Below are 5,103 nucleotides of genomic sequence, written 5' to 3'. Positions count from 1 at the left end.
TTTTTTTTTTCAGTGCGCGTTTCCCGAATCCTTTGATCTTTTACATGGAGTTTTTGTATCAATTTTGAGATTTTTAGATTGAAGGTTCCTAGGTTACTTCTTCTTTATTGGTTAGCTGAATTGCGTTAATTTGTTTTTGATATTTGGCTCGGAACCATTTACTTGTTGGAAAAACCTAAACATTGTTGTGATTCAAAATTTTAATTTTTTCCTCTTGAAGTTGTTTTTTTCTCTTTTATTAATTCTCAACTCAATATAGTATGCCGAGCCAGAGCTTTGAAAAGCTTCGAATTTTAGAGGAGAATTAGATATTCTGATGGATTTAGTATAGCAGTGAATACGATAAGTGAATGTGCTCTTATTTTTCACCAAATAATTCTTTTTTTTTACCTCTTATGCTGTTAATTGGCTCGAGGTAAAGAAAGTATCAGATATGGTTTTGCAGCATGAAGAGGACCATCTTTGCTGCATTGTTTGTAATACAAGTATTGTTATCCCTTTTTGTTTTGTTGGAAAATGAATTAGCAATTCTATGGCGGGAAAAAAAGAGTTGTGCATTACTAATCTGCAAAGGAAGTCTGAAAGAATAAAGATGGAAGGGATCGTGTCAGGCATTTATAGAATTATATTCTTTTGACTTTTTCATCTTCTTAGTGGGATTGATAACATTGTCCCCATGAATATGTCTGGTTTTTTACTGTAGTAATTTAATGCGAACTTTTATGTTATTTATTTATTTGCTGATTGATAATCTGAAGTCTTTTTGAAATATTTATTTTTGAGGAAATGATTCTGGTTGTCCAACTAAGAGTTACCCCGCTTGCTTACAGTATTTTTGGTTGCGTCACTCTATTCAAGGTCATTGACATGTATTATGACACCTACTTGATCCCAGCGTCATGATGCAAAAATCCTATAAAAATGGTGGAATAATTTCGGCCTTATGTGGAAAATGGAGGTCTTGAAAGACTTGATATTTTCTTGAAAGAGTTAAGAAATCAAAGCTGGGATTTGGTGAGGATTAGGGCTTCTAAGGTTTTCCGATGTAGAAGCTTTAATGTTTTGAGGTATGTGGGAGTTTTGGGTCAAATCCTACATCGGATAGTTGAAAAAATTTGTTGGTGTTAAAATATCAAGGTTTGCTCTCACCCACATATTTAAATTTTTGGATTCATAAGGAGTTTAACTTTGTGTACCAAGCCCTATTTCAACCGTTCTGTTCACATTCCTCAAAGAATTTCTAGAAGAGTTGAAGATTTAATTAACAACAACTTGTTCGTGCGGTTTGTGGCTACAATGTTTGCTCTCACCCACAGATTTAAATTTTTGGATTCATAAGGAGTTTAACTTTGTGTACCAAGCCCTATTTCAACCCTTCTGTCCACATTCCTCAAAGAAGTTCTAGAAGAGTTGAAGATTTAACGAACAACAACTTGTTCATGCGGTTTGTGGCTACAATGGGTCTTTTGTGGTTGGGTAAGATTTAAAAGTCGGCGAGTCCCATGTCAGCTTCATAAAGTCGAGGGTTTCTTTGTGCATTATGTTTGATGATATTGAAAAGTTTTTATTTGAGAGGCGGTAATTGTTGATATAGAAAGGTCTTATTTAAGGATAATTTTATTATGGCATGTGAGAATGTTATATTTAATCCCATATTGGGTAGCTGAAGAAATATGTTGGTTGATATAGAGAGCTTGTATGTTATGGTAATATTATTATGGCATGTGAGCATATTATATCTAATCTAATTCCACATTGGATTGTTTATAAAATATGTTGGTTTTGAAATATCAAATAGTTTGCCTTCACCAATATTCAAGCTTTTGGATGGTCTAGTCATATAGGTGAATCAGACACTATAAATACACAATGGTGTTTCGTTGGCAAAAAAAAAATGTCAGTAAAGCACTTAAATCAATTTGGTAATTTGGCTTTTCAATAGATTTTTGTTTGTTGAAAGTATATCTAATGCCTGAAAATCTAGTAGACAAAAATCACTTCAATTGAAATCAATTTTTCATTCAAGTAAAATATTTTTATACATTGAAGACTACTTAATTATGATATCCTGCATTATAATATTTAATATTTTCTCGAATAAGTTCACTGCTTATTTCTTATTTTATTATACATGCAAGACCACTAACATGGCCACTACCTATATAACATCACCACTTATAAATATTTTTAAATCAATACAAACTATTTCTTTTAAAAAAAAAATTTAATTCATTCTAACTATCTTAATCATCACTAAATAAATTATAAATTAATTTTCTATAATCACAATAAATTAATTTTCTATAATCACAATAAATTAATTTTCTTAACTAGCTTTTTAAAATACCACAAAATAGTCTTTATGATCAAATTATATTCCCTTTTTAAATAAATTTTACTGAATATATGTAATATTGATAAGGAAATAATAACACATAAATAAAATTTATTAAGCATAGACAAATATGAAGCATAAATTGAATATGTCAAAAGATAATGAAAATACAATAACTACAACAACAAGCTTTAATCCCACTAAGTGAGGTTGGCTGCATGAATCCTTTTTCTACATTTTGTCCTGTTGAGTGGCATATTTTTATTTAATTCTAACACGTTACGATCATTTTTTAGACAATATGCCCAAGTCTTGTTAGGCTTACCTCTGCCTTTCTTAATATATGTGAAATCTAAAACATCTATTCTCCTAACAAGATCATTAGATAGTCGACGTTTAATGTGATCAAATCATTTAAAACGACTTTCTTTAATCTTGTTCGCCACTGGAGCTACACCAACCCTATCACAGATATATTCATTTTGTATTTTGTCTCTACGTGCCAAGACACTCATCCGCCACTGAAGTTACACCTAAACATTCTCATCTCAGCAGCACTTAACTTTGTTTTATGCTTCTCTATTAAAGGCCAACATTTTGTGCCATAGAACATTATCAGTCTCAACACCATCTTATAAAAATTCTCTTTCAGTCTAAGTGGTACTTTTCTATCACATAATAGACTCGATGCATTCCTCCACTATAACCAACCAAATTGTAGACCCTAGATTTCTAAAACAATCACACCTTTTAATGATATGATCACCCATAGTTCCAACTCCGCCGCTAGAGCTGTTATCATTCAGTTTTAGATCTACTGACACGAAGGTCATTAGACTCCAATGTAGATTTTCATAATGCAAGTTTTTCTTGAACTCTTTCTTTATTCTTATCCACGAGAAAGATATCACTAGCAAAAAGCATACACCAAGGTACATCCTCCTATAAGTGTCCAGTATGATCATCCATAACTAAAGCAAAAAGAAATGGGCTTAAAGCTGATCCTTGATGTAAACCAACAAAAATAGGAAATATTTGGTCAATCCTCCTATTCAAACACAAGTAACAGTTCTTGTATACATTTCTTTAATGACTTGGATATAAGTTATATCAACATCTTTCTTCTCAAGAACTCTCCAAAGGATATCTAAAGAAACCTTATGGTAAGCTTTCTTAAGCATAGACAAATATAAAAGATAAATTGAATATGTGTAAAGAGAATAAAAATACAACAGCAACGACGACGACGATAAGCCTTTATCCCATTTAGTGGTATCGGCTACATGAATCCTTTTTCTCCATTGCATCCTATTTAGTGACATAATTTTTTTAATCCTGACATATTACGATCATTTTTTAGACAATTTACCCAAGTCATTTTAGGCCTACCTCTACCTTTTTTTAATATAAGTGAAATCTAAAGCATCTATTATCCTAACAGGATAATCAGATGGTAGATGTTTAATGTGATCAAATGATTTAAGATGACTCTCTTTAATCTTTTCCGCCACTGGAGCTACACCAACCCTATCACGAATTTATTCATATTGCATTTTGTTTCTACGTGTCAAGCCACTCATCTGCCTAAACATTATCATCTCAACAACACTTAATTTTGTTTTATGTTTCTCTTTTAAAGGACAACATTTTGCACCATAAAATATTACTGGTCTCCGCACCATCTTATAAAATTTTCCTTTCAGTCTAATTGATACTTTTCTATCACATAACATGCCCGATGCATTCCTTTACTTTAACCAACCAACTTGAATTCTATTAATAATATCCTTATCTATATCACCATCACTTTTAATAATAGACCTGAGATTTCTAAAACAATCACACCTTTTAATTATTTGATCACCCATAGTTCCAACTCTGCAGCTACAACTTCTACTATTAAAATTACATTCTATGTATTTAGTTTTAGATCTACTCACACGAAGGCCTGTAGACTCTAATGTAAACCTCCATAATTCAAGTTTATCTTGAACTTTTTCTCTATTCTTATCCACAAGAAGGATATCATCAGCCAAAAACATAAATCAGGGTCCATCCTCCTCTAAATGTCCAGTAAGAGCATCCATAACTAAAGCAACAATATATGGGCTTAAAGTCGATCACTGATGTAATCCAACTGAAATAGGAAAATATATGGTCAATCCTTCTTTTGTTCGAACACAAGTAACAACTCTAATATACATATCTTTAATGACTTGTATATAAGTCATATCAACACTTTTATTCTCTAGAACTCTCCAAAAGACTTCTCTTGAAACCTTATCGTAAGCTTTTTCTAAATCAATAAAAATCATATGTTGATCCTCCTTATTCTTTTTGTACTTTTCCATTAAACCTCTCAATAAATGTATAGCTTTCATAGTAGACTTGCCCGTCATAAATCCAAATGGATTATGAGAAATTTGTATCACATCTTAAACTATGTTCAATTACCCTCTCCAATAATTTTAAAGTATGACACATCAACGTAATGTCTCATTAATTCCTATATAATTTCCACACTCTTGTGCATCCCCTTTATTCTTAAAAATAGGGACCAAAATACTCTTCCTTCACTTCTCAGACATATTTTTAGTTCTTAAAATAGTATTAAAGCATTTAGTAAGCCAAGCAACTCCCAAATCTCCTAAATATTTCTACACTGTAATTGAGATATCATTAGGTTTTATTGATTTTCCACTTTTGGCTTTCTTTAAAGATTCTTCAACTTTTCTTTTTCTAATGCAACGGTAAAAATAAAATATCTT

Source organism: Phalaenopsis equestris, unplaced genomic scaffold (assembly GCF_001263595.1).
Source record: "Phalaenopsis equestris unplaced genomic scaffold, ASM126359v1 Scaffold000202, whole genome shotgun sequence".
Lineage (NCBI taxonomy): Eukaryota > Viridiplantae > Streptophyta > Magnoliopsida > Asparagales > Orchidaceae > Phalaenopsis > Phalaenopsis equestris.
This window is presented reverse-complemented; position numbering follows the sequence as displayed.